The sequence below is a fragment of the Rhinatrema bivittatum genome, chromosome 5, assembly GCF_901001135.1.
Source record: "Rhinatrema bivittatum chromosome 5, aRhiBiv1.1, whole genome shotgun sequence".
NCBI classification, from domain to species: Eukaryota; Metazoa; Chordata; class Amphibia; order Gymnophiona; family Rhinatrematidae; genus Rhinatrema; species Rhinatrema bivittatum.
In genome coordinates, this window is record NC_042619.1 from 330,805,562 (window position 1) to 330,830,104 (window position 24,543).

Sequence of the window (24,543 nt, forward strand, 5' to 3'; positions counted from 1 at the left end):
TTACTGAACGAATGAGTCCTCATTCATTCCTTGGAGGAAGAGAAGTTGGACAAGAGAAGATCCATGACAACTTGTCTAGTGTTAACCAATATACTATCACCTGGATAGTGATGAGAGGAGTGGAGAGATACATTTCAGGTATCAACAAGGACAGTGAATGGAAGGAATGGGAAGTAAGAAGTATATTCAATTTGTCTAGTAAAATGTATGTATGTATTGTCCCGTTGGACTGGGAAGCAATTTATATTTAACTTTGGCACTATGTGAAGAGAGAGTAAAACTATGGTATTTTTCTGAAGCATTTGGAATGAATGTATAATTTTAAAGATTTTATTGTGTTTAAAAATGTGTATATTGTAGGAATGTGAATCATTTTTTGACGATTTAAAATATTGTCCGATATATTTTAAATCGTCAAAAATCGTTAAAGGCGATATATAATAGGAATTCCCCCGATTTATCATCAAAAATCGTAAATCGGGGGAAGGGGGAGGGGAAGGGGGAGGGCGGGAAAACCGGCACACTAAAACAACCCTAAACCCACCCTGACCCTTTAAAATAAATCCCCCACCCTCCCGAACCCCCCCCCCCAAAATGTCTTAAATTACCTGGGGTCCAGTGGGAGGGTCCCGGTGTGATGTTCCACTCTCGGGCCACGGGTTGATAGAAATGGCGCCGGCACTACCTTTGCCCTGTCATATGCAAAATGGCAATGCAAAATGGCGCCGGCCGTATGGCCATATTGCCGTACTGCAAAATGGCGCCGGCCGGCGCCATTTTGCATTACGGCAACACGATTCGAGTGCAGGAGGTTGTTCCCAGACCCCTTCTGGACTTTTGGCAAGTCTTGTGGGGGTCAGGAGGCCCCTCCATGCTGGCCAAAAGTCCCTGGGGGTCCAGCGGAGGTCCAGGAGCGATCTCCTACGCTCGTGACGTCGGGGGACAGGAACCAAAATGGCGCCGGCGCTACCTTTGCCCTGTCATATGACAGGGCAAAGGTAGCGCCGGCGCCATTTCTATCAACCCGTGGCCCGAGAGTGGAACATCACACCGGGACCCCCCCCCCCCCCACTGGACCCCAGGTAATTTAAGACATTTTGGGGGGGTTCGGGAGGGTGGGGGATTTATTTTAAAGGGTTGGGGTGGGTTTTAGGGTTGTTTTAGTATGCCAGTTTTCCCGCCCTCCCCCTTTCCCTCCCCCTTCCCCCGATTTACGATTTTTGCCGATAAATCAGGGGAATTCCTATTATATATCGCCTTTAACGATTTTTGACGATTTAAAATATATTGGACGATATTTTAAATCGTCAAAAAACGATTCACATCCCTACTCTGAACTGCCCTCAGTTCACCCAGATCTCCCATCCAACCAATACTAGAAAACAGTCCAGTCTGATATCAATTATGCAAGTATCCCTTTGCCAGTCCCTTCGCCGACAATTATGCTGGGAATTGAGTCTGTTGTGATTTGTCTCTTTAATTTTGCCGCAACAATGACCCTTCAAAATATTCCCTTTTAAACAAGGAGGGGACGTTACTGCTCTTTTAGTGTGAATCATAGATATTTACAAAAGCCACAAATTCGGAATTTGACTGTTGTACCACTTTTGTTAATATCTATATCCTTATTCATGCTGTATCTTAATATAAGTGCTATTCATCCCAAACTTGATACAGTATTACCTATTATGGTGGAGGACAAAATTTATCTATTATTTTTTGCAGAGAGCTGGCTATCAGAAAATCTTATTTGTTAGACAACAGGGTAGAGAAGAAAGGAGGTGGGGTTTTAGTATTTTATAGAAATCGTTATGCCTTCAAAACTTTACCATGGCTGTGAGAGTATAGTTCTTAAAATTGTTTAATACTGTCTTTGTACTGTTATACTGCCCTCCTGAAACTCTTGCCACGAATAGGACTATAATCATGAGTTTTTTTAAACTCTCTTTTGGTTCAATAACCGAAGATTATTCTTTTGTGTGATTTGAACCTGTTGCGCAGGAGGTGGACCCTTGGGCTGAGGTGGGGGTGATGCTAACTGCAGGGCAAGCCCTATGGGTCCCCACCGTCAGCAGGCAGAGCTGGCTGACTGATGGAGGCTGGCTGGAGCTTTGCCAATACCAGCCAGTTCCTTGATCCATATTCCTGTGGGTCTCCATTCCTGTTTCATCGTTCGTCTCATCTGTACTTGATTGACCTCCTGGTGCCTTACCTCTGCTCTGTCCAGTCTTGCCTGCCTCTCCAAGCCTGACCTCTGCTATGTTCGATCTTGCCTGCCTTCTCCAAGCCTGACCTCTGCTACATCCGACCTTGCCTGCCTTCTCCAAGCCTGACCTCTGCTACGTCCGACCATGCCTGCCTTCTCCAAGTCTGACCTCTGCTACGTCAAACCATGCCTACTTTCTCCAAGCCTGACTTCTACTACGTCCGACCTTGCCTGCCTTCTCTAAGCCTGACCTCTGCTACGTCTGACTATGCCTGCCTTCTCCGTGCCTTGACCACTGCAATGTCTGACCATGCCTGCCTTCTCTGTGCCCTGACCATTGCTACAAATGACTACGCTATGTACTCCTTGTGTCCAGAGTTCTTCGATTGCTTGCTACACCTTCCACTGCCTCCAGCCCTCATTTGAGTTTGACAGTGACGCCTCTGTCCTTATCCTCTGGACTTGGACTCTCAAGGCTCAGGCCTTTCTCTGCTCAAGCACCTTCAGTTAATCCTCGTTCATTGGTGCTTGAGTTCCTGTACTGGGACCAGTCCAGGATAATATTATGCCGCTTGTTGGCTGCTGTCTCTGGGCTGAACTGCCTACCTTTGACATTCTATCTTGAGGCCCGCCTAAGTCCTGCTGGTCCTGGCACCCAAAGGCTCAACCCGAGGGGAACATGGGCTGGTATAGGTGAAGCTCCAGTGGCCTCTAGCTTCAGCCCAAAAATCCACCTCCAGTGCAACAGGAAGAGCAGCAGAACCAGGCGCTGGAGTAGGCAACCAAGGGTAAGAGGGCCAGCTGCCGCCGGCACACACAACTGTACCCCTCTCCTTACACACCCCTCTTGGAGGTCTGGTTTTGTCTGGATGGGCACAATGAAACTGCAGGAGGAGGCTTTTGTCCAAGATGTTATACACTGGCTCCCAAGAGTTTTCTTCTGGGCTGTAACCCTCCCATGAGAGGAGGTACTCCCACCGACAGCCCCTACGGCAGACGTCAAAGACGTCTCGGACTTTATATGTAATATCAGACTCAGCGACCAGATGAGATGCTTCGGGTGCCTTACAGGAAGGCCAGGAGAGAATCACCAGTTTCAACAAGGGCACATTGAATGAGTTATGGATGCCAAGAGTAGGTGGCAACTGGAGCTGATAAGTCACAGGTCGAATACAATGGGTGACCGGAAAAGGTCCAATATATCTTGGTGAAAATCTTTGGGAAGGTACTTTGAGGTGAATGTATCTCGTACTTAGACAGACCTTCTGCCCAGGTTGAAAGTCAGGTGCAGGGCATCGATAGGCGTCATTTAATTCTTAGTCAGTTCAGAAAACAGTTGAAGTCAGTATTATTTAGGCAAGCTTATGAACTGGAGTAATTGATATTGACCTCAGTGTTATGGCAGCTTGAACAGTCATATATTGTATTTTTTGTTTTTATATATTGTGTTTTTATATTATTGATTATATTGTTTTATGAGTGTATGATTACATACTGCAGTCCGCTTAGCACACATTATTGTTATTAGCAGAATATAAACATTTTAAATAAATAAACAAACAAACAAATAAATAAATAAATGGCAAATTACATGAATAAGTTGCCAAATAAAATAGCAAATTGAATGTATATCTCTTGGCTGCAACCAGGAATGTTGGGACGTGTCGGGGGCATGTCGGGGGCGGTGCGGCATTTGGGGGCATTCCGGGGGCGGGGCTGTGGGTGTGGTGCTGGCCCGGGGGCGTTCTGGGGGCATGACCGAGGCCTCCAAACCAGCTCCCGGGCCGGGAAATGGTGTGCCGGCAGCCTGCCTCAGGCAGGCGTAACTTTCTGCACAAAGGTAGGGGGGGGGGATTTAGTTAGGGCTGGGGGGTGGGTTAGGTAGGGGAAGGGAGGGGAAGGTGGGGGGTGGAAAAAAGTTCCCTCCGAGGCTGCTCCGATTTCGGAGCAGCCTTGGAGGGGACGGAGGCAGGCTGCTAAGCTCAGCATGCGCAGGTTGCACAATTGTGCACCCCCATTCGCGCGCTGACCCTGGATTTTATAACATGCGTGCAGCAGCGCACACATGTTATAAAATCAGGCATAGATTTGTTCGCGCCGAGTTGGGCGAACAAATCTACGCCCGCGCATAACTTTAAAAATCTACCCCTGTATGTGCATACTTTTACATGCATAAGGAGGAGGAATTTCAGGGGGGTGAGATTTTAAAATGTATGCATATAAATGCTCTTGACAAACAGGTATGATTTCAAAGTGGATTTATGCATGTAAGTCTGCTTTTAAAATTGGTGATACTTCTGCATAGGTTAACCAGTAAATATGTGTTTAATGTTACAAAATGACCCCTTTAATGTTACTATGTTAAACAAGTAAACGATTGATTTTCTTTTTAGGTCCTGCAGTATTTTCTTTAGTCATCTCTAGCTTGAATAACCATGTGCCTGAAAAAATAACAGCACTGATCTAAAAAACTACTAGAATTCCTTCCACTCTAATTACCATTGAATTTTCTTGATTTCTTTCTAACAACATTTCCACAAAAACAGATCCAGCTGTATGTTTCTGATAAACTGAGGAATAAAAGGATGAACAAACTAGCAACAACAGGCTCAAATATAATATTTGATTAATCTTTCCCACCCCCTGATTTTGGCAAGTTTTCCAAATTGTATTAAAATCAACTGGCATTGAACTATCCATTGTATTGATGATCTCACACGTTTGGTTTAAACAGTTTAAATTGCCCTATAGTCTACCAGTCTCCATTTGTCAGCGTGACATGGTGTCAGTGTTCTGAGAATTATTTAATCTACACTGAAAATTTTCAAGCACTATTCTGCCTAAGATGCAGTAGACTTTTTTTTTTACCTTTCTTATACCAAGTAAAGGCCATTTGCTTAATGTCACTTTGACTTTGGATTTGAAAGAGGTGCAAGATTTCTGAATGAACTCACGTTGCCCTGTGTTGGATGATTGTTGCAGCTGATAGAAAGTGAAAAAAAAGAGGATTTAGGGGATGCAGAATCCTTATGAAGCAATTGAGATGGGCAGAGGAGAATTTATACCCACCACATTCATATTTTAGTCCTGGTGGAATTCTGCACCACTACGGAATGCAGAATTGCGCAGAATTCACCCTTCCCACAGACTTCCTCCCTTGTCTCAGAATCCAGGCTACACCGCCACTGAGAATGCTATGGTAGCAATAATGGCTCACCTGCCAGAAGAGGAAGCCTCACCGGAAACAAGCAAAGACATCACGGCATGGGTGAGGTTAGTGCACAGGGAGTGGAGGCAGCATAGCATGGGAGAGGATCGCACATGGAGAGCGGAGGCATTGTGGCATAGGCGAGGTTAGCAAGCTCCACCACATGAAGACCAGGACCATACATTCGGTGAGCAAGGAGAGGAAGAGAGAAAGAAAGATAGAGTGCTTCTAGTGGGGGCTTGAGGTATGAGGTAAAAGCAGGTGAATGGGGATGGGCAGATGTCAAGAGAGCAAGTGAATGGGGACAGGGGCAGAGGCAAGGGAGATTCATATTTCCATTTGTTCTGGGCCAGAGGTCCGCAGCCTTTGACATGTGTGCCCTGGCACTGGACAGCTGAGTGGACTCTGACTTCTGCCACAGAGGTTGCAGTTAACCAAACATCATCTCCTGCTGAGCAAGACTAGCCACACAGCAGCGGGAGAAGTTTTTTAAATGTGAGTCCTGCTGCTGCATGTGAGGCTTGGAGTTAGCTTCGTGATTCAGTAGCAGTAGCGGTCATTGACTGCTCAGCTGTCCAGAGTCATGCCATGTTGTGGGTTGCTGCCCCTGGCCTAGAGCAGGTAGAGATGTGAATTCTGCTTCTGTTCCTGTTTACTTCCTTTCAGTATGGTTAAAGAGAGAGAGAGGACCTAGGGGCTTCCAGTGTTCCTCATCCTGCTGGCGGCTGAAGAAGCCTAAGACCAGGCCCTGAGAGTGTATGTGTGAGCCTGTGTGGTTATTGTGAGCTGGTATGGGTGGGTAGGTGTCTGCCTGGGAGTCTGTGTATGTGTGTGGGGGGGAGAGGGGGGGGAGAAAGTGTTTGTGTGTGAGAGAGTTGTATGTGGGGAGATAGAGCATGTGTGTGACAGACGGTATGTGAGAGAAAGCATATGCCTGAGTTCATGTAAGAGAGAGAGAGAGCATGATGATGCAGCCATTGGAGAAGCCACATCTAGTGCAATCAGAGGTGGTGGTGCAGTTGGTACAGAGCCCATGCAGTGAAGGGGCCCTGGCATAGACACTCAGGTAGAGTGTAGCAACTGCTGCCACTGCTAGCAGATGAGCCAAGTTGCTAGGGACACTCAGGTGGAGGGATGACAGCAACTGCTGCCACTGCTGATAGACTATTGGTGCTGGGCTGTTTTTCCTTCTGTTGCCAGGGCTGGGGAGATAGAGTGGAAGGCTGGGGGTGTCTTTATCTCCACTTATTAATCTGGAAAGAACTATTTCTTATATTTTTATACCTGTCTGCTCCTTTCACCTTCATCCTATGATCGCTTGTTCCAGACTCTTCATTCCTGTGAAAGAGACTATCCTCCTGACAGGGCCTGTGTAAGATAGAACCATACTATGAAGAATTCTCAAGGTTTGAAGAGCAGAGCAAAAGTCAAGAAGTCTGCTGAAGTGATAAACAGTACTAAAGAAACAAGTACTTCCCTCTACTAGCCACACGAGAAGCCAGTTTGTTTGCCTCATAGTGCTGGCATTGTTGTAGCTCCAGGCAGAAGTCAATGGGGTAAGACTCTGCTGCTGCCATATGTGGTCACCCAAAACTGCCACTGCCCTGTGCTATGAGCCTGGAGCAGCAGCCTGATAACCAGGAATGCCATGGTTCTTAATATAGCTTTTCCCCAAAAAAATTTCTGGTGACCTTGGGCAAGTCACTTCACCCTCCATTACCTCAGGTACAAACTTAGGGCCTCATTTATTAAGCATTTTTCCCATAGACTCAAAATAAAAAAAAAGCCTTAGAGGTAGATCTTAAATAAGTACGCACGCGCGTACTTTTGTTTGCGCAACCGGTGCGAACAAAAGTACGCCGGATTTTATAAGATACGCGCGTAGCCTCGCGTATCATAAAATCCGGGGTCGGTGCGCTCAAGGCTGTGCAAAATCGGCAGCCTGCGTGCGCCGAGCCTGCCTCCATTCCCTCCGAGGAGGGAACTTTCCTTCCACGTCCCCCCACCTTCCCCTCCCTTCCCCTATCTAACCCACCCCCCAGCCCTACCTAAATCCCCCCACCTTTGTTGTGCAAGTTGCGCGCGCTGCCTCGGCATCCCCAGCACAGGCTGCAGTGCCGAGGGACTCAGGACCGCCCTCCCGGCCTGCCCTCGAACCATTGCCATGCCCCCAGACCCACCCCGGACCGCCTCCTGACCCCGGACACGCCCCTCCCGCCCCTTTTATGAAGCGCCGGGACTTACGCGCGTCCCAGGGCTTTGCGCGTGCCGGCGGCCTATGGAAAATATGCACGCGTAAATCTGGCAGGATTTACGCATGCAGGGCTTTTAAAATCTAGCCCTTAGTATATCAGGCCAAAACTGTCCTTGCTTTGCTGTCTCCTTGCAGAATTGAAGAGCATTGTTGTTAAATGGAGAGGATAATTATTATTCTTCACTGGGTTTCAAGAAAAACATTGCTTTATGAACAATGAACTAATACTATCTTCTAGGGAGTTGCATTCGTTTTGGCCGAATTAGACAATTTGAAAGAAATTTCAATGGTCCTCCGAACCATTCGTCCTGGTTCGGAGGACCCAAAAAATGATTGCAATTTTTCCGAAATTTCAGAAACATTTGTTTTTTGGGTTAGCGCGCACTAATCCAAAAATTGGGGTCTCCTGAAAAAAAAAAAGCCAGAACCGCGGGAAAAACTAAATTTCCCTCAGCAGGCTGAAAACGAAGCCCGAACCGATTGTTCTTACCACTGCACATCTCTACTATCTTCATCCTAACAGGTCATTTACGAACCGGTTGAGAAATATGTCAGAACCAAGTACTTCACAATGTAGCCAGTCAAGACTAGAAGACACCAAGAAACAAAGAGACATTTGTTCCTTTGCACAACATCGTGATTGCCATTCATATGCATCAAGAACATCTACACCAGGATCTCATGTTCGAGAATTCCCTAAAAAACTGCATGCAGATAGGAACAAATTACACTTTTTCACTTTCACGTGATTGTTATTTAGTGTGAGTCACCTTGGAGAAGGACACTCAAGAATGTTCTATCTTCCTCTTTCAGGTTTGTAAAGCATGGGTGAATATGCCTACGGGTACAAATATCCCATTGTCCAAAAGTGAACACTCACTTGTAAGAGAATTTCTCAACAGCAGGGTTTGGAATGGTGGTGCAGTTCCTGGAATGACCCAACTGACTGAAACATACTTACCAGATGTCTACAGTAAGGAAAAAGAAAATTTACAACTGATGATTAAAGATAAAAAAATTGCAATTATCTTTAATGAAACGTGATGATGATGCAAGATCAGATCTGAATGTATTGTTTGCACCATTGGAACCTGATTGCAGTGGGCATGTAAACTCCTTTTTGGCAGATACAGGGGTAGCTTTCCCACTTTGCATGCATGCATACATGGACGTGTTGATTTTCTACCGTGTGCGCGCTGGCACGCACGGTAGAAAATCCATAGGCCACGCCATATGCGCGCCGGATTTTATAATCTGCGCGCATATGTGTGGGTGGAGTGTGCAAGGGGGAGGACTTCTACAATTTCTGCACGGTGACGCATTCTGGCCTTCCCTAATTCCCCAGGGAACTTCCCTACACCCCTACCTAACCTCCCTTCCCCTTCCCCTATACTCCCCACCCCGTAAACCCTACCTTTTTCTTATTTTTTCTTTTGTTTCACAACTTATTTCAGCTCCTGAGCTGAAGTAAGTTACATACCCGGCAGCCGGGTCTTTGGGACAGCGAACAATAGCACTGTCCCGGCCTGCCCCCCACCCTTCCCCACCCAGAACACGCCCTCCGGCCTGCCCCTTCGAAGAAGCCCTGCACTTATGCGCATACCAGGCTTTACGCGCATGGCCAGGCCCCTTCGAAAATTGGCTCGACGCGCGCAAGACCCAGCCACGCATGTAAAGCCCAGATTTTATGCATGCAGGGCATTTAAAATCCAAACTACAGTGTTTTTAGATATTTTTAATCACTCACCTGTTTCCCAATCTGTAGTCACAGAGGTTAATGATTATCAGATTGATTATAACAGCATTTTAGTAATCAATACTGATAATGCTAGTTATATGATAAAATAATTTAATTCTGTGTTTTCTTTTTGTTTTTTTAATTCTTTATTTATTAATTTTAATACATAAACAAAACAATATCACTTTGCTTATACAGAAATATTGTGTATTCTTAATCACAAAATATTTATAAACTTATTATCCCTCTGCTACCATTTCAAGGAAATTTTTAATAGGTAATAATAAAATTAAATATCTTACAGAAATGGCCGTGGGATAAATTGCAATCCTTTTCTAAAACACTCTTCAGCTATTAAGAGAAACACAAATCTAGCAGATTAGATCATCCATAGGGGGAAGGAAAAGAAATCTTTTAAGAAGGATACATTTGAAAATATTATAGTTAAACTGGTGCACATAACAGCAGTGTCCTATTTACTTTCACTGGACTAGTGTGTTCAGTCTCCTGGCCTGTATAAACTCTTTAAACTATTCCACTGCAAAAAATACAAAGCGCTCATTCCCTTTCGTAAGAAAACATTTACAAGGAAATAATATTTTTACAGTATAACCCAGCCCTATAGCCTCTTGTCTGAGGTTCAAAAACCCCCGACGTCTGGCTTGAGTAGCTGGAGCTAAATCAGGGAAGATCTTAACTGCAGCCTCATGATAATTCACAGGATATTTCTAAAGTATTGTTTCATCACAAAAGCAATATCCTTAACCGTTATAAATGAAACTAAGAGTGTTCCTCTATTTATCACGTTCAGTGTTGAGTCTTCCAAAAACTCCGTTAAGTTCCCTCCAAAGGAAACATTAGGGGTATTTCCTGAGCGTTTTGGCACAGGAAGGAAAAAACAAGTGTTTATCGAAGGTAAATTAGTTTCAGCAATCTCCAGCTTTTCTAAAAGAAATTTTTTAAGGGTAGTGTAAGGGATTTCTCCCACTACCCTGGGAAAATTAATGAAACGCAAGTTCAAATGTCTGGATTTATTTTCAACAAATTCCATCCTCCTGGATAGTATTTGACTGTCTTTTATTGCTGATACTTTATATTTTTGAATCTGTTTTCCTTCCTCTTCCAGGACATTTACTTTTGCTTTCAACTCATCTACTTGTAATTGTAAGGCAGCAGTTTTTTGAGTGCTTTGCAAAGTAGAGGAATCCATTTTCACATCCAAGGAGTTTATAGCTGTGGCCATCCCGGCCATAAAATCCCAGAGGGAGTCTAAAGTTACCTGTGCAGGGCACGCTGGTATCACAAACAGTTCCTTCCTCATGCAGATTCCACAGGCACACCTTCTTCCAGGATTGCTCTGGGTCCGGTTGCTCCTTCCGCTCTCAGTTCTTCCACCGGGCTTGAGGTGGAAAATCCCGGTTCTATGCCATGGGGAGTTTCTGAAAAAGCCTCTGGGTTCAATTGAGACGCAATACTAATTGTACCTTCGTTCCTCATCTCCTCCGTTAGCCTCTGCACAGGCGGCGCCCTCTCTTCCGGGGTTAGAGACACCTCCCCCGCAGGCATGTACAGCTCCTCCTTGCCTCCATGCACATCGGACTCCTCGGTTCTCTGACTTAGCACTGCTGGACTCAAAAAGCCGGTAATCTCCGTCTGGATAGTCGCGGATGGTGGTAGTTCGGCTGGGTAAGTCCGAACTTTTCCCTTCCTTTTTGCGGGCATTTTTCAAAGGAAAAAAAGCAAATCTAAGACGGCAGAGCTCCCGCTTAGGTCTCAATGCGTGCGGCCATCTTGGTTCCGCCCCTAGACCTAATTCTGTGTTTTCTATACTGTTTCCAAATTCTGTGCTTTTCACTTGTTTGGCACATATTGGTAACTTAGGGCCTGCTTTCCTAATGTGCATATGGCGCTCGCAAGGGGGGTGACATGCAATACCCAAATTAGGGGGTCGTGCTAGCAAGGAGGCACTAGGGTCGCTTGTGCGATCTTAGCGCCTCCTTGCTAATGCGACCCACCACACCTGCCGGTTATGAAGACCAACGCCAGTAAACTCGGCATTGGTTTTCATTACTGGCAGATGGCCAGTTATGAAAACTGACGCCTGTCTTCATAACTCGGCGGTCTGCCAAGTTTTGTTTTTTTTTTTTACTTAGGAAAGAAGTACAGATATGCAGTTTTTTCTGCTTTTCTGTACTTCTTTTACCTGCGCTCAGCTGAGACGCACATTTATATTTTTGCATGCGGAGTGAATGTGATGAGTGCTATTACATTCATTCCACGTCTGACACGGATTAAATAGATGCTAATCCCCCTATTGCATTAGCGCCTATTTAACCCACATCAGAGTGTGGGTTATGCAGTGCACTCGGCTGAGCACACTGTAATGCATCGGCCCCTTAGTGAATCATTCAGAAAGTCTTTTCAGTTAGTTGATACATTTGTAAGGTGCTTCAAAACCATATTCTTTAACTCTAGTAGTAGGAAAGCTAAGTACCTCCATTTCTTGAACAAAAAACTAGAAGAGAAATCTTCAGCTGCCAAAGCATCCATGCCTCCAACCCCTGTCAGAACACGGAAGAGCTGGTTCCATGCTGTTCAGTATCACGTTAAGAATTTTCATTTTTACAAAGTGTTCTTCAATGAAGAGTATAACAGTAACTCCTCAGTTTCTGTGCATACTATTCAGAAAATGCTGAATGACACAACTACGTTCCTGTTAAGAGTACAGATCAATTTTCTAGCAAAAAAATGTAAAAGAATTCTAGGGATGTGAATCGTTTTTGAACGATTAAAATTATCGTCAGATAATTTTAAAATCATTCAAAATCGTTACAGTGCACGATACAATACAAATGCCCCCGATTTATCGTCAGGGGCATTTGTATTGTATCGTTACATAGGGTGTGGGAAAACTGGCACACCAAAAAAACCCTAAAACCCACCCCAAACCTTCAAAACAAATCCCCCACCCTCCCGAACCCCCCCAAAATGTTTTAAATTACCTGGGGTCCAGTGGGGGGTCCCGACGTGATCTCCAGCTCTCTGGCCATGGCTGCGTTGAGAAATGGCGCCGGTGGCCCTTTGCCCTTATCATGTGACAGAGCAAAGGTAGCGCCGGTGCCATTTTGAAGATTAGCAATACGGCCCGCGTGCAGGAGGTTGCTCCCGGACCCCCGCTGGACTTTTGGCAAGTCTTGTGGGGGTCAGGAGGCCCCCCAAGCTGGCCAAAAGTCCCTGGGGGTCCAGCGGGGGTCCAGGGGCGATCTCCTGCACGCGTGACGTCGGGAGCCAGTAACCAAAATGGCGCCGGCACTACCTTTGCCCTGTCACATGATAAGGGCAAAGGGCCACCGGCGCCATTTCTCTACGCAGTCGTGGCCAGAGAGAGGGAGATCGTGCCGGGACCCCCCCCCCCCCCCACTGGACCCCAGGTAATTTAAAATATTTTGGGGGGAGTCGGGAGGGTGAGGGATTTGTTTTAAAGGTTCGGGGTGGGTTTTAGGGTTTTTTTGGTGTGCCGGTTTTCCCGCCCTCCCCCGATTTACGATTTTTAACGATTTAAAAAAAAACAAAAAACATGAAGATCAGATTTCCCTCCCCCCCCCCCCAGCCAAAATTGATCGTTAAGACGATCAATCACACAATTCACACCCCTAAAGAATTCTCAGTTTAAATCTGGCCTTTGAGAGTAGGAAACCCTGACCTGTTAAAACATTTGATCTTCTGGAAGAACTGCAAATATATTTCAGTTCACATCTAGAACTCCCTTCAGAAAGCACTTCTGAGTTCTATGAATTTAAGGAGGCTGAAAACATATGTGACGTTGAAAGTTTTGCCTGTCTAGATGTCTTTAAAAAGGCATTCTGAAAAGCTTGACAAATATTTGTCATTTGTCCAACCAGGTCTTAATTATGTGAAGGTTTGTAAGTTATTTGATCCTCATCGAGTTTATATCCTGCCAGAAGAATATAAGCATTTTCAGGCAATACCTGGTTTCTCTGAGATATCTGAACATGAATTAAAATTGTACAGGGAAAAGTTTGTCCTGAAGTTATTCAGAATCAAGCTATGATAGTCCTCCAAGTATTTTGGCTTTCAGTCAAAGACAGATTCCAAATATCGCCAAATTGGCCTTCAATTGTATAGACTCTGACTCCAGCTCTGCAAAATCAGAGAGAAGTTTTTCACTGTACAGTCTGATACTTTCAACTAGGGATGTGAATCATTTTTGAACGATTAAAATTATCGTCAGATAATTTTAAAATCGTCCAAAATCGTTAGAGTGCACGATACAATACAAATGCCCCCGATTTATCGTCAGGGGCATTTCTATTGTATCGTTAAATAGGGCACGGGAATTATATGGGGGAGGGCGGGAAAACCGGCACACCAAAACAACCCTAAAACCCACCCCGACCCTTTAAAACAAATCCCCCATCCTCCCGAACCCCCCCAAAATGTTTTAAATAACCTGGGGTCCAGTGGGGGGGGGGGGGGTCCCGGCACGATCTCCCGCTCTCTGGCCACGGCTGTGTTAAGAGAAATGGCTCCGGTGGCCCTTTGCCCTTATCATGTGACAGGGCAAAGGTAGCGCCGGCGCCATTTTGGTTCCTGGCTCCCGACGTTACGCGTGCAGGAGATCGCTCCCGGACCCCCGCTGGACCCCCAGGGACTTTTGGCCAGCTTGGGGGGGCCTCCTGACCCCCACAAGACTTGCAAAAAGTCCAGCGGGGGTCCGGGAGTGACCTCCTGCACGCGGGCCGTATTGCCAATATTCAAAATGGCGCCGGCGCTACCTTTGCCCTCACTATGTCATACGGGCCACGCGTTTTTGATGCGGTATTTTTACCCCTTATACAGTAAGGGATAATAGCGCATTGAAAACGTGCGGCCAACCCCCTGAAACTAATAATGCCTGCAACATGCAAATGCATGTTGATGGGCCTATTAGTTATTCCTGTGCCATACAGAAAGTAAAATGTGCAGCCAAACCTCACATTTTACTTTCAGAAATTAATGCCTGCCCAACGGCAGATGTTAATTTCTGCCGGCACTGGGAAAGTGTACAGAAAAGCAGAAAAAACTGCTTTTCTGTTTACCCTCCGACTTAATACCATAGCGATATTAAGTCGGAGACCCCAAATTAAAGAAAAATTTAAAAAATATATTAAAAATCAGCCTGCGGCCCGCGGGTCAGAAGACAGACGCTCAATTTAGCCAGCGTCCATTTTCCAAACCCGTGGCTGTCAACGGGTTTGAGAATCAATGCTGGTAAAATTGAGCTTCGGCTGTCAAACCCACTGACAGCCGCTGCTTCTGTCAAAAAGGAGGTGCTAGTGATGCGCTAGTGTCCCTAGTGCCTCCTTTTACCATGGGCCCTCATTTAAATACTTGATCGCGCGCCCAGAAGAGTTGCCTGGGCGCTCATTGGGAGAGCAGGTGCTCGCCTCGGAGCGCCGGCTCTCCCGCGGGTTTTACTGTATCGGCCTGTGAGTCAGATAAGTACTAGTTGCTGCTGAATAGGACCAGTTATTCAGCTGACACCACATAACAGGATAAGTCCCTACTTATCCAACTAATTAGCCCTGAATATTGATATCTTATTAACTAGGTGGACTTGAGGAATACTACTGTTTATTAGGGATGTGAATCATGTGCCCGATCATCTTAACGATCAAATTCATCTGGCAGGAGAAGAAAATTGTGATTGGCATGATTTTTTCAGTAAAAAATCGGGTTTTCCAATTAGTGCGCATGTTAGTGTGCACTAACAGGAAGTTAGGGCGCACTATCCATTGTTAGTGCGCACTAACAGAAAATGATACAATTTGACACTTTTCAGGTCAGTTAAGGTCAGTTTAGGAATGAATATGTATTCCTATTGGCTGCCCTCTTATTTTTTGATGTTACCAAGGTTCCCACTGACATGATGGTTTAATATCTGGGGGATGGGAAATGGAAACGGTTGGTAGCTTGACAAAAAAAGTAATGTGATCAGTCAATGTGACTAGAACTTGTTTACTATTTTTGTTACTAGGCACTGGCACGTGAAATGCTAGTGCATGTTTTGAATTTGCCAATCCCTGTGCATTTTAGAAAGGTGGTCCTGGAATTATTATACACACTTCAAATATATGTATATGGTAATTGTTGGTAAGTGTATTTTTGAAGTGGCCAGTACGTTTACTTTCCCTCCTACTTTTACTCACCAGCTAAGCTTTATCAGAAGGGCTTCTCTGCTTGTGTGTTGCTTTTGTTTGGTGTGAGGAGAGGAGAAACATCAGCTCTTTATTCAATCTACTAGATCTATTTTATCAACCTACTCAATTTTTATTGATTTATTATATCAGTGAATTAACTTGGGAGTGTTGTGACCTTCCTGCACGCAGTGCTCTATCCCTGATACCGGGAGTGTTGTGATCTTCCTGTACTCAGTGCCCTATCCCGGTATCAGGGTTAGGGCACTGTGTGCAGGAAGATCACAACACTCCTGGTATTAGGGATAGGGCACTGCGCACAGGAAGATCACAACAGTCCCGGTATCAGGGATAGGGCATTGTTTGCAGGAGGATCACAACACTCCCAGTATCAGGGATAGGGCACTGCATGCAAGAAGATCACAACACTCCCAGTATCAGGGATAGGGCACTGCGTGCAGGAAGATCACAACACCCCCGGTAACAGGGATAGGGCACTGCGTGCAGGAAGATCACAACAACCCCGGTATCAGGGATAGGGCACTGTGTGCAGGAGGATCACAGCACTCCCGGTATCAGGGATAGGGCACTGCAAGGTAGAAGATCACAGCTCTTGAGATCCTGCACAGGGCAGTGCAGAGAGGAAGATCACAACACTCCCGGTATCAGGGATAGGGCACTGCGTGCAGGAAGATCACAACACTCCCAGTATCAGGGATAGGGCACTGCGTGCAGGAAGATCACAACACCCCCGGTAACAGGGATAGGGCACTGCGTGTAGGAAGAACACAACAACTCCGGTAACCAGGATAGGGCACTGTGTACAGGAAGATCACAACACCCCCATTAACCGGGACAGGGCACTGTGTGCAGGAAGATCACAAGACCCCCAGTAACCGGGATAGGGCACTGTGTGCAGGAAGATCACACCCCCGGTAACCGGGATAGGGCACTGTGTGCAGGAAGATCACAACACTCCGGTATCAGGGATAGGGCACTGCGTGCAGGAAGATCACAACACGCCCTGTATCAGGGATAGGGCACTGCGTGCAGGAAGATCACAACACTCCCGGTATCAGGGATAGGGCACTGTGTGCAGGAAGATCACAACATCCCTGGTATCAGGGATAGGGCACTGCATGCAGGAAGATCACAACACTCCCAAGTTAATTCACTGATATAATAAATCAATAAAAAATTGAGTAGGTTGATAAAATAGATCTAGTAGATTGATTAAGGAGCTGATGTTTCTCCTCTCCTCACACCAAACAAAAGCAACACACAAGCAGAGAAGCCCTTCTTATAAAGCTTAGCTGGTGAATAAAAGTAGGAGGGAAAGTAAATGTACTGGCCACTTCAAAAATACACTTACCAACAATTACCATTTACATGTATTCAAAGTGTGTATTATAATTCCTGGACCACCTTTCTAAAATGCACAGGGATTGGCAAATTCAAAACATGCACTTGCATTTCACGTGCCAGTGCCTGGTAACCAAAATAATAAACAAACAAGTTCTAGTCACATTGACTGATCACATTACATTTTTTGTCAAGCTACCAACCATTTCCATTTTCCATCCCCCATATATTAAACCATCACGTCAGTGGGAACCTTGGTAACATCAAAAATTAAGAGGGCAGCCAATAGGAATACATATTCATTCCTAAACTGAACTTAACTGACCTGAAAAGTGTCAAATTGTATCATTTTCTGTTAGTGCGCACTAACAATGGATAGTGCACACTAACTTCCTGTTAGTGCGCACTAACCAAAAAAACGATTTTTTACGATAAATTGGGTGAATTTCTATTGTATCTCACTCTACCGATTAATGACGATTTAAAAAATATCGGACGATAATTTAAATCGTTAAAAAACGATTCACATCCCTACTGTTTATACCTAGGTTTAAGCAGCATGGGATCTACCTACTGTTTGGGATCCTGTCAAGTACTTATGACCTGGTCTAGCCAGAGTTAGAAGCAGGATTCTGGCCCTTGATCTGACTAGGTATGGCACCAAATCAGTGCCATTAGTTACTCTGTACTTCTCCTATTTTCACTATGTACTGAACAATTTAATAACCCACGTACAAGCAGAAATGCCAAAACATAGCCATATTCACTTTTAATTGTGATTGTGATTATACCAATTTCCACCTTGTTAAGTGGGTAAAACCTATCAACAATGCTTCAATGTATGCTATAGGATTGTCAAGAGGTTTGACCTGCGTTAAATGCATAACATGGGTAAATGGTCTTTTGAAAATTGCTATTATAGTAAGTTACATTTATATTTTCCTTTGAAAATTACATAAGAACATAAGAAAATGCCATACTGGGTCAGACCAAGGGTCCATCAAGCCCAGCATTCTGTTTCCAAGAGTGGCCAATCCAGGCCATAAGAACCTGGCAAGTACCCAAAAACTAAGTCTATTCCATGTAACCATTGCTAATGGCAGTGGCTATTCTCTAAGTGAACTTAATAGCAGGTAATGGACTTCTCCTCCAAGAACTTATCCAATCCTTTTTTAAACACAGCTATACTAACTGCACGAACCACATTCTCTGGCAACAAATTCCAGAATTTAATTGTGCGTTGAGTAAAAAAGAACTTTCTCCGATTAGTTTTAAATGTGCCCCATGCTAACTTCATGGAGTGTCCCCTAGTCTTTCTACTATCCGAAAGAGTAAATAACCGATTCACATCTACCCGTTCTAGACCTCTCATGATTTTAAACACCTCTATCATATCCCCCCTCAGTCGTCTCTTCTCCAAGCTGAAAAGTCCTAACCTCTTTAGTCTTTCCTCATAGGGGAGTTGTTCCATTCCCCTTATCATTTTGGTAGCCCTTCTCTGTACCTTCTCCATCGCAATTATATCTTTTTTGAGATGCGGCGACCAGAATTGTACACAGTATTCAAGGTGCGGTCTCACCATGGAGCGATACAGAGGCATTATGACATTTTCCGTTTTATTCATCATTCCTTTTCTAATAATTCCCAACATTCTGTTTGCTTTTTTGACTGCCGCAGCACACTGAACCGACGATTTCAATGTGTTATCCACTATGACACCTAGATCTCTTTCTTGGGTTGTAGCATCTAATATGGAACCCAACATCGTGTAATTATAGCATGGGTTATTTTTCCCTATATGCATCACCTTGCACTTATCCACATTAAATTTCATCTGCCATTTGGATGCCCAATTTTCCAGTCTCACAAGGTCTTCCTGCAATTTATCACAATCTGCTTGTGATTTAACTACTCTGAACAATTTTGTGTCATCTGCAAATTTGATTATCTCACTCGTCGTATTTCTTTCCAGATCATTTATAAATATATTGAACAGTAAGGGTCCCAATACAGATCCCTGAGGCACTCCACTGTCCACTCCCTTCCACTGAGAAAATTGCCCATTTAATCCTACTCTCTGTTTCCTGTCTTTTAGCCAGTTTGCAATCCACGAAAGGACATCGCCACCTATCCCATGACTTTTTACTTTTCCTAGAAGCCTTTCATGAGGAACTTTGTCAAACGCCTTCTGAAAATCCAAGTATACTATATCTACCGGTTCACCTTTATCCACATGTTTATTAACTCCTTCAAAAAAGTGAAGCAGATTTGTGAGGCAAGACTTGCCCTGGGTAAAGCCATGCTGACTTTGTTCCATTAAACCATGTCTTTCTATATGTTCTGTGATTTTGATGTTTAGAACACTTTCCACTATTTTTCCTGACACTGAAGTCAGGCTAACCGGTCTGTAGTTTCCCGGATCGCCCCTGCAGCCCTTTTTAAATATTGGGGTTACATTTGCTATCCTCCAGTCTTCAGGTACAATGGATGATTTTAATGATAAGTTACACATTTTTACTAATAGGTCTGAAATTTCATTTTTTAGTTCCTTCAGAACTCTGGGGTGTATACCATCCGGTCCAGGTGATTTACTACTCTTCAGTTTGTCAATCAGGCCTACCACATCTTCTAGGTTCACAGTGAATTGATTCAGTCCATCTGAATCATTACCCATGAAAACCTTCTCCATTACGGGTACCTCCCCAACATCCTCTTCAGTAAACACCGAAGCAAAGAAATCATTTAATCTTTCCGCGATGGCCTTATCTTCTCTAAGTGCCCCTTTAACCCCTCGATCATCTAACGGTCCAACTGACTCCCTCACAGGCTTTCTGCTTCGGATATATTTAAAAAAGTTTTTACTGTGAGTTTTTGCCTCTACAGCCAACTTCTTTTCAAATTCTCTCTTAGCCTGTCTTATCAATGTCTTACATTTAACTTGCCAATGTTTATGCTTTATCCTATTTTCTTCTGTTGGATCCTTCTTCCAATTTTTGAATGAAGATCTTTTGGCTAAAATAGCTTCTTTCACCTCCCCTTTTAACCATCCCTGTTAATTTGTATTAAATTCTAAATTGTATATTTTTTATCTGCCTTACTTATTAATTTATTAGAATATTTGTTAACATTTTTTATTTAATTCTATATGGATGTTATGGATGATGTATAAATTATAAACTAAAGATAAATAGATCGGTGGGGTCTTAAGGGTCGGGGTTAACAGGGGAGAAGGGAAACTATTAAACTAGGAGTGTTTGAAAATCCTATCCTTACCTTCCTGGGCAAACTAGGAATGAACTAGGAAAACTGGTAATGGTGTGGGTGCGCATGTGTTTTAAAATCCCCCCCACTAACGCGGCATTTGCATGCATAGGCATGCATCCTCTTACAATAGTATGCACATGTGCGTGCAGTCAGGCTATTTTAGAACATGTGCATGTGCATGTTACAAAATGGCTATGTCCCTGGGCGAGGACCAAATGTGTACATATGTGCGCCCATGTGCCTGTTTAAAAGTTACCAGCCCTGTGTTCAGCAACAGTGGTAGTCAACTAGATTCTGTTTTACAAGTTGTTGCAAAAGGCTATTTATTAATTTCACCAAGATCCTTTTCTGCTTTCCCAAGCCAAATACAAATAGGCACTGTTCCTGCTATGGAAAGGAATGCTGATTCAAAACCCAGAGGGGCACTTGCATAATCAAATCGCCATATACCAAAAGAACATCTGACATTATTTAAAGATTTAATATGAATTTATTAAAAAAAAAAAAAAAAAGCCATTTCCTATTGAATCTGTTGTATTAAAATGCATTGTGAATACATTTAATGAATGAGCACAATGAAATGCAATTGAATGTAGAATGAACACACTAATCTGTGAGACCATAGTAACAGATTTCATGCTTCAGGCATCTACATTAAGAAAGATACAGATATGTGATATTGCAGCAGATATTCTAGTGATGTAAACTGAAGACATTCTCTGAACATTTGGCATATGAATCTGCTGAATGAATATGACTATTCTAAAAAGCTATTTTTGTCAATGTCAGGATGAAGTGGTGTATGTAATTCTGAGCAGAATAAACACTTGAGGTAACTGTTGCAAAATAAGATGGTAATTTTTGAAGGGTCTTCTGCAAGAAAAGTAAAACATTGCCTGACCGATATACTCTGTAAGTTGAATTTTAAAAGTCTGGCACACACCGAAACTGGGAGATATGCCCTCAAGTTGGGCTGGTGTGCGCAGAGCAGATTTTAAAAGCTGCCCATGTACGCACGTACTTGCTATGTGTACAAATGAAAAGTTCCAAAAAAGGGGCGGCACACTGGATTTCACATTGAAATCTGGGCATAAATACTTACGTGCATACTGGGGTCCCCTGCATCATAACTTTACTTCTGCTATTAATGGTGGGTTAGTTATAAAACAAAAAAAAAACGAATCAGGTCAGGGCTAACAGGGGGAAGGAGGGCTAGTAAATTAGGGGGGTTTGGAAGTCCTATCCCTTAACTGGGCAAACTGGGAACGAATGAGGAAAACAGGCAATGACATTGATGCGTGTGCCTTTTAAAATTCTCCCACATACACTGTAGAAGCAGGATTTGAGCACACAAGCACATGTCCACTTAAAATTGTGCGCACATGTGTGCAGGGTCAGGCGTTTTTATAACATGAGTGCATATACATGAGTATGTTATAAAATGTCGTATCCAATTTTTTTCCTTCTGATTAATTTAAATAAGGTATATGATTACAATATATCTGTATTTCATATAATATCTATTTCTTGTTTGTATATTTGAAACTGCATAAATAAAAATTAAAAAAAAAAAGTCGTATCCTTGGGCATAGGTTGACGAATGCACACACATGTGCGCCCACGCTTCTGTTTAAAAGTTACCATCCCTATCCGCTTACTTTTATGTGCATAGGGCCAAGGCATTCCAGAGGGTGCAGGCTGGATGGGGTTGGGACTTACATGCAAGTCTCTTGATTTTAAAAAATATGCCCATTAAGTCTCTTGGCAAAACTATGATGATAACTTTTAAACAGCCCTGTGGGCGTTCATTTACACACTTATGGCAGCTCGTGCAAATGGACGCAGCTATTTTATAACATATCCATGTATGTGACAAGGATACTTGTCCCCATGATGGTGTATATGTCTCTGGATTGAGAAGCACAAGGTCTTTGACTTAATATTGACAAGCTGCTTTTGAGTCCCATGCAGAGAACTGACAGTGAATGGAAAAGAAACATTCACGGCTCTTCAAAGCCTCACCCTCCCCTTCTGAGGACAGCCAAATTATGATGTTGCAGGAAGTGTGTTGGACCAATGGGAGCCTGAGAACCACCCGGGAAGCAAGGAGGGTTCTGACCAATGGAAGAGAGGAAAAGAAGAGAGATGGATGCTTCTGCTGAAAGGAAAAGGCAGAAGCAACAGGGAGCTGGCAGTGAAAGGAGACCAGTATCTGGCTTTTGTGTGAATTCCATGCAAAGACCTCATAGAGGTGTGCTACCCTAAGAGGAGCCTTGCTGAGCACCAGTGAAAGGAAAAGAATCTCTCAGGGGACAGGGTCAAGCTGGAATAAACTCCTCCCTTGCTGTCCTTCCCCACCTCGGGAGACACTGGATGCAGTTTCTGCTGAAAGAGCCAACCGAAATAAGTAAACAACCAACAAAACAATCTAAATCCTAACTCTAATACGGGCAGATACAGTAAAAACTCTCCTGTGCACGCGATTCGGTATGCAAATTAGGCCCGGCGGTAAAAACAGGTAAAAGGAGGCACTAGGGACACTAGCGCGTCTCTAGTGCCTCCTTTTGGACCGGAGCGACGGCTGTCAGCGGGTTTGACAGCCAACGCTCAATTTTGCCGGCATCGGTTCTCGAGCCCACTGAGAGCCACGGGTTTGGAAACAGGACGCCGGCAAAATTGAGCGTCCGGTTTTCGACCCGCGAGCTGCGGGCTGACTTCAAATTTTTTTTTTTACTTTTGGTAACTTTCGGGACCTCTGACTTAATATCACCATGATATTAAGTTGCCTTTGGGTAGACGCTAATTTCTGAAAGTAAAATGTGCGGCTTGGCTGCACATTTTACTTTCTGAATCGCGCGGGAATACCTAATAGGGCCATCAACATGCCCTATTAGGTATTCCCACACGCCCGCATGTTGCGGGCACTATTAGGTTCGGGGGGGGGGGGGGGTTGGACGCGCGTTTTCGGTCCCTTACTAAATAAAAAACGCGCGTCCAATTGAGGGTTAACAGTGCGCTCCGTCAGAGTGCATTGTACTGTATCGGCCTGATAGTGGGAACCAGAGGGTTTTCCCTAAAGGTGCATTCCTTTACTGGATTCTACACTGTGCTAGGAGTTTTAGCCCCCTACATTTGCAAATACTACAGGAAGAAAAGACTGCAGGGGGATTTCAATCCAGAGAAAAACCTCTGTGCTGGAAACTCTGGGACCAAAAGTGGCTGCCTCCTCAAACAAATACGCAGTTTGAACAAGACCCATTTGCACCATATGGACCATATCAACTTGCCACAGCAGCCTTGTGTGGACAATTGGTTTATTCAGGAACTCCAGGGCCCTGTCACGCTTTTTTCTTTTTTATCTTGTGCATGCACCACCAGGACTGGGGAAACCATTTCTATTTCTAGCAGCTTACACTGAAGTTTTGAGGCTGCTTGCAGGCCTTTTGCAGTTTCAAGGGTCGCCGTTGTTATCAAAAGTAACATCCTGCTATTGTCAAAGATATATATATATAAAACTGCTTTTCCTGTCTGTTACTGTGGGGCATTATTCTACCACTCTTTGATTGCCATTGCAATTATTTCTCTTCACCTTTGACAAAGAGTAAAGTTGTGTTGAAAGTTTCAGTGTGTTGTGGTGTATTCTGGGTCACCTGCTGAGGAACAGGGGTACTAACTGCATTGAATATGGGCACCTGGGTCATTTTCCCCAGTACCTAAAGAACCTGCAACCCCTATCTGGCCCTATTTCATGGGAGCTGGAGGGGTCTTCTGCTGCAGCACTCCTCCAACTATTGGTAGGTTTCTCCCCTCGTTGCCTGGTAGGGGTGCTACACATAGATGCACATATGATATAAAATCAGTTGTATGCTCAATTTTGTATAGATGCGTGCTTCTACACACAAATGCCAGCTGTACCATGTAAGTGGGGGGATTTTATTAGATGTTTGCGCCGATGCATTTACCAGTTTCTCCAGTCCATTCCAAGTTTACCCAGGAAAAGGCTTCCAACTTCCTAACCCCCCCTAATTCCCTTCCCTTCTTCCCTTTTAGTCTATTAGCTTCGACCCTTTAAACCTGCTGACTAGCCCAGATTTCATTTTAAAACTTCTGTGTCATCCATAGCGGAAGTAAAGTTATACGCAAGGGACCCTGGCGTGCACATTTCAAGTGATCTTCCCAGAATGCCCACGTCCCACCCACGCTCTGCCCAAATCACGCCCCCATCCCACCCAATTTTTAATATTTTGATTTGTGTGTATACCAGGAGGTACACACATACTCAGGCACTTCTTAAAATCTGTGCAGCATTCCCAA